The sequence below is a fragment of the Capsicum annuum genome, chromosome 5 (genome assembly GCF_002878395.1).
Source record: "Capsicum annuum cultivar UCD-10X-F1 chromosome 5, UCD10Xv1.1, whole genome shotgun sequence".
Classification (NCBI taxonomy): Eukaryota; Viridiplantae; Streptophyta; class Magnoliopsida; order Solanales; family Solanaceae; genus Capsicum; species Capsicum annuum.
The window spans coordinates 25,921,243-25,931,506 of NC_061115.1; the positions used below are offsets into that span (position 1 = coordinate 25,921,243).

General features: G+C 28.9%; 1 long non-coding RNA gene across 1 annotated transcript; it reads right to left on the reverse strand.

The window, feature by feature from the left end:
* Positions 1-3,850: 3,850 nt before the first annotated feature.
* On the reverse strand, positions 3,851-6,221 carry LOC124898734. The gene is made up of 2 exons (XR_007055472.1): positions 5,583-6,221; positions 3,851-4,314 (listed from the first exon to the last, which is right to left on the reverse strand). It is a non-coding gene; the product is annotated as an uncharacterized LOC124898734 (long non-coding RNA).
* Positions 6,222-10,264: the final 4,043 nt, after the last annotated feature.

Sequence of the window (10,264 nt, forward strand, 5' to 3'; positions counted from 1 at the left end):
ATTGACTCTCAACAACGTCTTCTATGTACCAGAGTTAAGAAAGAACTTAATTTTCATATCACTTCTTGACAAAAATAGATTCAAATGCGTATTTGTTTCAGGCAAGATTGTACTTAGAAAAGGAGAAGTGTACGTAGGAAAAGGCTACCTCACTAAGAGCCTATTTAAGATGAATGTAATGACAATTGAAATCAATAAAAGTTCTGTTTCTTCTTACTTGCTTGAGTCTAATGAATTGTGGCATGAACGATTAGGACATGTCAATCACAAAACTTTGAGAAAAATAATTAACTTAGAAGTTTTACCAAACTTTGAGTGCAATATATCAAAATGTCAAACGTGTGTAGAATCAAATTATGCTAAGCATCTGTATAAGTCCGTTAAAAGGAATTTAAATCCCTTAAACTTAATCCACACCGATATTTGTGATACGAAGTCAACACTATCTCGTGGTGGAAAAAAGTATTTTATAACTTTTATTGGCTATTGCACTAGGTACTATTATGTCTATTTTCTAAACAGTAAGGATGAAGCAATAGATGCGTTTAGGCAATATAAAATAGAAGTTAAAAGTCAATTAGAGAAAAGGATCAAAATGATAAGAAGTGATATGGGTGGAGAATATGATCCCTTTGCAGAAATATGTATAGAAAATGAAATTATCCATCAAACTATGTTCCCGTATTCACCTCAATCTAATGGAATTGCAGAAAAGAATAACCGAACCTAAAGAAAATGATGAATGTCTTACTTATAAGTTTAGGTTTACCGCAAACTTGTGGGGGGGAAGTTATCGTTACCGCTAATCGAATGCTCAATAGAGTGCGCCACAGTAATACACTATCAATTCCATATAAAAAATGGAAAGAAAGGAAACCCAACTTGAAATATTTCAAAGTGTGGGGGTGTTTAGCGAAAATCCAAATTCCTATGCCTAAAAGGATAAAGATAGGACCAAAGACATTGGACTGTGTGTTCATAGAATATGTCGTAAGATAAGCAAGGTAGTAATTTAGAACACATGTTTTTGTCTCTTTTTTCTTTTTTTTTTAATTTTTAATTTATTAGATTTTTATTTTTACAAATCAATATCCTAAGCCATTTAGGTTTTTGAATTTGAAATTACTTATAATCATCCTCCATAGGAAAGTTTTATCATTATCATGGCACAATCACTTTCAATAACAAACATCAAACACTTACATAGAAATAATATCTTGAAATAAATTTTAAATATTTTTCATGAACATGATAGTGTGGAAATTCAAAATCATGGATGAATACATGAGAAATATAAGAATCGTATTTAAGAAACAACAGTTAATGAAAATCAGAATAAGTCCCTTTTTGTACATGAAATTCACATGTAAGCATTAAAAATAGATATTTAATTTAACAAAAGATCAAATGTAAAGGTAGTCTTTGAAATCTAACTGTATTCGATGTTTATATTAAATCATAATACTAATTTATGATGTTTAAGTTATAAATTAATGTATATTAAGTTAATTAATATTTAGTGATAAGAATGTATATTAACAAACATTAAGAAAAGGAATAAAACTAATTTTAAATAAAGTATTGTGCTATATTAAAATAAATCATTAAGATATTGAATCCATAGAGAATAAATTTTAGGCGGGGGTGGGATGGCGAAAAATATTTTGAACTAATTTTTAGAATATAATAAAATAGCTATATAATACACATATTATGATTTACAACTTTTTTATTGAAGAGATGTAAATAATATAATAAAAAATAAAAAATAAAAAATTCAATAAGAAAGCAAATAAATATATCAATTTTGTAGCTATAAGAAGGGCACTTGATAATAATTTAATGCCAAGTGATAGGCTTAAACAAACTAGCATTAAAAATCTAGTACTTTAAATTGTGAATTATATAGTAAAAAAAATATGAAACATAAAAAGTTTTTTGACAATTATATAATTTTCTTTATTAATATTGTAATGATCCTCATAGTGATTTTTTAGAATTTTTTGTGCTTTGACCATTCGTTCTTCCTCGTAGTTGCTTTATATATTTCATGAGTGGTGAAATGGTTTACACGATTTACGATGCATTCGGAAGTGATTTATATGAGTTTGTGATTTTGGAATAGCCTTAAAGTGATTAATTCGATTTCGATCAATATTTTGTGATTCGAGCTCCGGATGGTGATTTTGACGGTTTCATTAGATCTGAAATGTTGATTGTGGCTTAGAAGCATGGTTAGTTTGGACTCTGAGTCTATTTTTTGTTTGTGTGCATTATTTATATGCACATGAACCTTGTGTTATCCAGTCTCAGTTGCAGTAAAGTCTTCATAAATGGCCATATTGATCAGATATTTTATTGACCTCGAACCATGAATCTATCAAAAACAATCTTTTTACACTGTAAAGGTAAGAGTGAGATCATCATATACCCTACCCTTTTTACACCCCACTTGTTGTATTACACTAAATATGTTATTGATTTTAAAGTTTAACTGTTGATTCATGACTTATTTGTGATTGTATGATATTGAGATGTTACGATATTTATATGATTAATATACGTGATTTTGACTTGAGTACATAGTCTTCGAGAGTGATTTCGATTATGATAGAGACAATTTAACATGAAAGTGTTATAAGCAGTGCAGAACCTTAATTGAAGCATGTCTCTAATCAAACAGATGTGTGTATGACAATAAATGAAGATTGCTCTAGCTGAGAAGTATTCTCCAACCACAACTTATTATATAACATAATCTATCAAACTTTTTTTTGGTTCAAAAGTGAAAAATTGGATATACATTTCATTTAAGAAAAAAAGTCTGGATGATTGAGAAAGATGTGTGTTTTACCCTTTTCTGGCCCGAAGGGTTGGAAAACACTTGATTTCGACCTTTTAAAGTATTTCGAAACTTTAAAGAAAAGTTTGAAATAGCTTAAGAAGTAACAGAGTCGCCACTTAATTTATTTTAAAAGAAATTAAGAAAACTTTAAAATATAATCCTAAATCTCAAAACAAAAAAAAAACTTAGGCTTTTAAGAAAATTCCGGGTAAGAGGTTCTTATTAATGTTTTAGGAAGGTTTTTAATGCACCTAAAATATCCGCTAATTTGCGGTTATCCGGACTATTTGAAAACTATCTTTGACTAACTTTGAAAAAGAAAAGTTGATTTTTGAAAAGAAAGTGATTTTAGGAAAAGACTTGTATAAAAGAAATTTTGACGACTTAGTAGGAAATTTAACTAAGTCTAAGCAAATTAATAAAAAACCAGCACGTAAAAGGAAAAGGAGAAACTAAAAGACTTAGACCAGTAGGCCCAAATCAATACACCTGTCCTAAGCTAATTTGGACTTTCGGCCCATCATCACCTGTCCTAATCTAAATATTGGGCATCATGCCCGTAACCTGTCCTAAACTATATTTTTCGAGCCCTTTTGGGCCAAAATTTGTTTCACTTATATTAGTTTAAAACTTGTAAAAATAACATAATCTCAACCTTATTAGAATTATTTACACTCTCTCCTACTTCCTTAATTATTTTACTCTCTCTCCCGATTTATATACATAACAAGCCCGACATATACATAAAAATCTTTGTATATAACAAGGCCGACATATACATAACAAGACCGATTCATACACATTACAACCGACATATACATAACGAAGCCGATTCATATACATAACAAGGCCGACATATACATAGAAGCTATGTATATATATTTTTAGAGAAAAATGAAATTTTTATAATATGTTTGGAGAGATGAGATTTATTGTAATAAGTGAAACTTAAGTTGTGGATTTGTGTAATTTTTAGTTAAAACTTTGGTTTCGAGGCCCCAAATAAATGAATTAATAAATAGATAGGTATATAAATAAAGATAAAAACAATAATAGTGAAAATCGAAACTTTTCAAGTCTCTTAACGACTTCAGCAATGGCGTTTCAACAATGGCATTTCGACCCATTTCTCCTTCTTCTTATGGTAGATCCTTCTTTCTCCAAAAATAGCTGGCTCAAAGGGATAGGCCGCATTAGTCCGTTACGAGATATGGAGGAAAAGAGTCCATTTGGACTCCACAATAGATTCATATGCAAAAGAAAGATAAATGAAATTAATACATGTTGTAACAAAATAAACAATTAAGTTAACAAAGAAACTTGAATTAAATTCACACCTAAATATCAAATAGAAAGCAATAGAAAGCATTCAGATGAAGAGGAGAAAAGACAGTATATACAGGGTTGGCGGAAAAAATCATGAAGAGTTTGGGTAAGATCTTATGTTTTGATTAATCCAATACCACATTCTACAAAAAAAAATTGCAAAATACAAACATTAATACAAGTGAACATTAAAAAGAGAGATTTTCAGCAAAACATATCGTCAATGCTCCTATATGAAGCTAATTAAATAATGGTAGAAAATAGGCTAATACTTTACACTTAATGCAAAAAACATTCTAGCTAACGATGAGATCAATTAAGAAAATAGAAAATTCACATATATTGTATGGTCAACATGTTCTTTACATTTGTAGAGCAAGATGAAGTACAAAGTTATATATTTTTAGAGCTTACATGAACAGAATGAAGAAAGAGACAACATGCATGCATTTCACTAATGTTATCAGTAATTAATATTCGTATTTATGTTAATGGCTTACTATTACAAATATATCAAAATCTTAACTAAGTAGATAAAGTTACAGATTAAAAGATAAGATTGACAAAGTTTAAAAGAAAAAGACTAGACGATAGTTAAAAGACAGTAGAGGTAACGAGCTTATCAATTTATATTGAACTTATATGATATGGTACATATAATGACGAAAAATATAGCTTTCTACGTTTACAAGTTGGGTGTCAAATATTTAAGCAACACCATAATATAACAGTGACTTCCAAAGTAAAATTTGAAACCAAAAAGAAGTATAAAACAACCTTAATGATACGAAGGACAATATTTTGCAACAAAACTCAACATCATATCAAATTTTCATTGATTTGGATCAAAACACAAGAGAGTAAACTATTTTGGTCACACATTATCCATCCTATCCTTATCTCAACACGTTCAAAAGAATTTTGAGTCGAAACAGACATCAACATTAGTCAAGACACAAAGTTAAAGTAAAATATCATCCACAGATCATCAAGTAGACGACTAACGGTCAGTAATTTAAACAACAAGCGAAAATACCTTCTTTCAAGAGAACATAAAAGTGACAACAAATTACAGATTACTACATGATATATATATGCAATCTTGACAAATAAATAGATGTGACAGTATTGGACTAAAATGAATCAACAAAAAAAAAATAGTATGTTGAATGCTTCAGCGAATTCAAGGAAAGAAACAAAAAACTAAACGATAATTACATAACCAAAACAACACTGTTAGCGCAATGTAACGAATCGACAGATCAACTACTTCTGAATCCTATGGCCCTCACGGCCGTCTACAGCAGACAATTCCCAGCATGTTACGACTACTAACGACAGGATTATAAAGCTAAGAAGCTAACATATCGACAAGAAGAAAATAATGAGACTAAAAGGAACGAAATATTACCAATTTCAGAGCAGCAAAACGAGACTCTAGCTTGCAATGAAAGTTCGACCACCAACGGAAAGCGTGGCTGTCGATTCAAGAAGTTAGATTAATCGATGAATTTCACTAAAAAAGAACTTTGCTTGAGAGCTTTTTCTAGCCTTCAAGACTTGGTCTTTTCAGCTAAGGACGAGCTTTATATGAAGGAAATTTTGACGACTTCAAATTTCCACCGATGTAGGACTAAGTGGAATAGGGGTAATTTAGGGATTTTGAAAGAGGATAAGGCTGAGCTGTAGAAACCAGTACAAGTTCGTACCAGATTAGAGAGAGAGAAAACGGCTAAACAATTTGAAAAAACACCACATCGCGGCTTCTAGAACTTTCGTCGAAGTCGGAGCGGGTCGAAATTCTAGTTCGAGCTAGGGTCGGTTGGCTGGTGCGGGTTTCTGGGTCGATACGTTCGGGCTGTCGGGTTGGACCCGTCGTTTGGTTCGTTTGTTGGGTCGTTGTTGCTCGTCTTTTGTCTTCTGTGCGTTATTAATAGCGTCAGTGGGGAAGAAAGAAAATTGTAGAGGGTATGGGCCGGGTCGTATTATTAGTGGGCTGATCGAATGGGCTGGTTTATGGTGTGATTGGGTCACTGTTGTGGTTGTTGGATTGGGCTGGAATTGTAGTTAGTTTGGGTAGATTATGTACATTTGGTGTTATTTGAAAAATAATCCCAATTAGTTTAAGAGTTGGTCAATTTATTTAATTTTCGACCAAATTAAAAATCAATTGGTCAATTGCATTGCAATTGTGGCCAATTTTATTTCAATTATAACCATATTAAATAAATTGACTAAATTCAATTGAAATTTGATACGAGTTAATACCTCGTTTAATCCCGAGTTTTTTGATTTAATAAAATCAAACACATGTTTATCCAAATAAATTATTTTTGAGAATAAATTATATTTAAATCAAGACTTCAACCATTTGGTTTTATTTTCAAGATAAGCTTCAGATCAAATAAAAGTTTAAGTAACCAAATTACATAATCTCATATAATTGAATACGATAATATATAATCACTGCTTAAAATTATAAAATTACCCGGATAAATACTCTGAAAAGCTTTTATCCAGATAAAATAAAAGTTGTAATTTTATTTAAAAATCAAAGAAAGTCGAAATTAAACTTAATTATAGAGGGCAAAAATTAGGTGTCAACAATGTGAGTCAAGTGTTTTATATGAATGCAAAGCCCAATTTATATTAGATGGTCCTTTTAAAATTGGGATTATAAGAAGAAGTTGAATAGTTGATCCATAAGAAGAAGTTGAATAGTTGATCCATAAAATATATGAAAATTAAAGTAGAATTAGTGTATTATACACTAATTAGTTTTGGATCCTTACGTGCATTTGAACAATTAGTTTTCCTATTTTGATAATTATATGGGTGATGTATTTTCATGAAAAAATAATATAATTTGTATGTCCTGTAGACATACTCCAAATGGTACTTTGATTGAACCATTACAGTTGTATCATGATTTTGGAATCTATATATAAACCTACCATATGATCCATTAATGTAACTAAACAATAACATATTTAGTGTAATATATTCCACAAGTGGGATTTGAGGAAGTTATGAAGTACGGATATCTTATCGTTACCTTTCTAGGGGGTAGGAATACTGTTGTAGACACCCTCGGCTCAAAGAAATATTTGTCAAGTAGAATTAATGTAACTCTGATAAAAGAAACAAAAGATATCGTTGAATGATTAAAATGTACTCTATGTATAGGTATTTGCTTGAATTTTCATCTTAAATTTTTAATACGTTTGTTTTTGCATTTTCCGATCAATACAAGTATCTAAGGGTATGAATATATATGCATATATCTGGGGATATGAATTGCTATAATAAGTTTTAAACGTAAGTCTAAGTTTTAATTCTGGTGTATTCCTCATGATTCATATCTTCTTATTTTGATCATATACTGTTAATTTTTTTTTGTAAAACTTTACTATTTTTTGCTTTGATGATATTTTTAATATATTTTTGTGTGTGTGTGTTGGGGTGGAGAGGTGGGGGTTAATAATATTTTTAATATGTAGAATAATTTTTTTTAATATGTGAAATATTATTTTTCACGTAATTCAATTATTTACACGCATGTCATTTGTGGAATGTCAAATTAGCTTGTTGTATCTAATTGGAACAAAATTATATATAATATTGTACTAAATTAAAACATCACTAAGTTTAAGTGTCTGAATGAAATTTTCGGACAAATTTGAGGGTCATATGTGTTTGGCCTTTTAATAATATTGTTTCTTGTACTTTATGCCAGCAATTTGTGAAAAAAGGAGATTGTTTATTTGCATAATGTGTATTTATTATAAGTATTGTAGAAGCTCAGATTACAAACATAAACACAATTTACGTTCGATGCTTTAATCAAATTTTTTTTTGATAACTAACTTTTTTGCATTAATCACGAGTTAATAATTCAAATGGTTACTCAACTTATGACTTTTCTCTCAGAAAGTCACTTAACTTTGTTTCTTACTTCAAAAATCACTCAACTTGGGATTCTTCTTTCAAAAAGTCATTCAACTTTGATTTTTACTACAAAAGTAACTTAACTATGAATGTTTTACTTACTAAGTCACTCAACTTATTTAATTAATTAACTATTAATTAAAATTTGCCAACATGAGATTTTATTTAAAATCAAAATTCTAAAAAAACTAAAAAAATCATTTGAACCATATTATTAAATATTTCCATGTTTACTTTATAACTAGCTGAAATTTTAAAATATCATAAATAGTTTATATCAATTCACTTATAATGTTAATACTAATTTTTAAGATTTTCAGAATCATATTAATTTAGCTAGTTAGATTTAATTAATTTTCAACATAATACTTATTTATGGAATTGATTTTTCAATCATAATGTAATTTTTTGTATTGCCACCTGTATAATATACAGATGCACCAAATAAATACAATGAATTTTATTCCTAATAAGTTGACAAAAGGGAACGTTATATATTATAAACTAAAATGATATGATATAAAACATTAGCAAATGTTATTAAACATTAGTAACATTATAATATATACACTACAACGAGGTAAATTAGCATCAAAAAATTGCACAATCAAATGATTGTGATTTTAGGATATTAATTGATGATTTGTATGATTATATATACTTTAGAGTATAGAGTAATTATTGGACAAGAAAATTACAAAATATAATAGTAAAATCAAAATTCTAACGGGGAGGGGGGTCATTACATTGATTGTTTAAATGATTTTTTTTTATTTCTTAAAATTTTTATTTTAAATAAAAATTAAATGTTAGCAAATTTTAATGGAAAAAATTAATTAAATAGCTTGAGTGACTTTATAAGTAAGACACTCATAGTTGAGTGACTTTTGAATTAAAAAATAAAGTTGAGTGACTTTCTGAGAAAAAAACTCATAATTGAGTGACTTTTGGAATAAGAATCAAAGTTGAGTCACTTTCTCACCAAAAAAAATCACAAGTTGAATGACCTTATTAACTCCATTAATCACCTAGGTGTTGCATTACAAACCTAATAGCTATGCATAGCTAAACTTAGTAAACTAGCTATGAATTACATTTTGATTCCTAGAATTGGTTATAACACAACTAAATAGATAATCTCCTTAGCAATAGAATTACAGGTTCAACTTTGTTTCTCAAAAATTCTCATGATTCGTTCAATTCAAATGACATGGCTAATTTCTGTACTTAGCAGCTTAAAAATAAGTGCCACTAAGTTGGACCAAATCATCATATAGACCAAGTGTTTCCACCAAACATCTCATAGATTATGTAGGTTTCAACTTATCATCTAAAATTTTATTTATTAAATTGTTTCCTTGATCATCTCAAAATATTTATGTGGAACTACTAATACTTGAAAACGTTAGTGATCTTCTTAAGGAACCAATTTCAATTAATATCACAATTTTTTTTTTAAAAAAGGAGAAATCATTTTTTAGTATACTTTGAGCAGCGAATATTAAGAAATAGAGAAGTATAAAGGAGATGGAGAACTCCAAATTAATAATCAACATGTATTACTCTCCTATATTGTGCTTCATCAAAGTTGCATTCTTTCACACTCTAACAGCTTGTAAAGGAAGATCGTTATACATGTAAAGTTTCTTATGCTCATAACAAATATGCATATCCATGACCCTCTGCTTTAGAGTTTTTCACATTCAAATATTCAATTATGTCCCAGTTAATTTAGCTTTTACATCCTATATTTGGTTATTAGATTGTATTGTTTTTGCCTCTTAATTTTTTTTAAACTTAATTAAGCTAACTAGCTATCATCAAAGACATCTATTAAATAATATCTCTAAATATTGTAGTTAGATAAAAACACTGCACTCTGTTCAAAATGTTATTTAATAGATATCTTACATTTAATTTTTTATCATTTAAATCATGAATATAATGCTGCAACTTTAATTGTAATATAAATATAATATACTTTATTCTTTTTATATGCAATCTTTTCTATTGACGAAAACTACACGTACAAACAAATATCTTATAAGAAAGAGATGCCATTGAACGAGAGGTTACAATGAACGTCATTGCACAATTGCAGCATCTAAATCCAGTATTAACACTTGATCCTAATATGCTAAGATT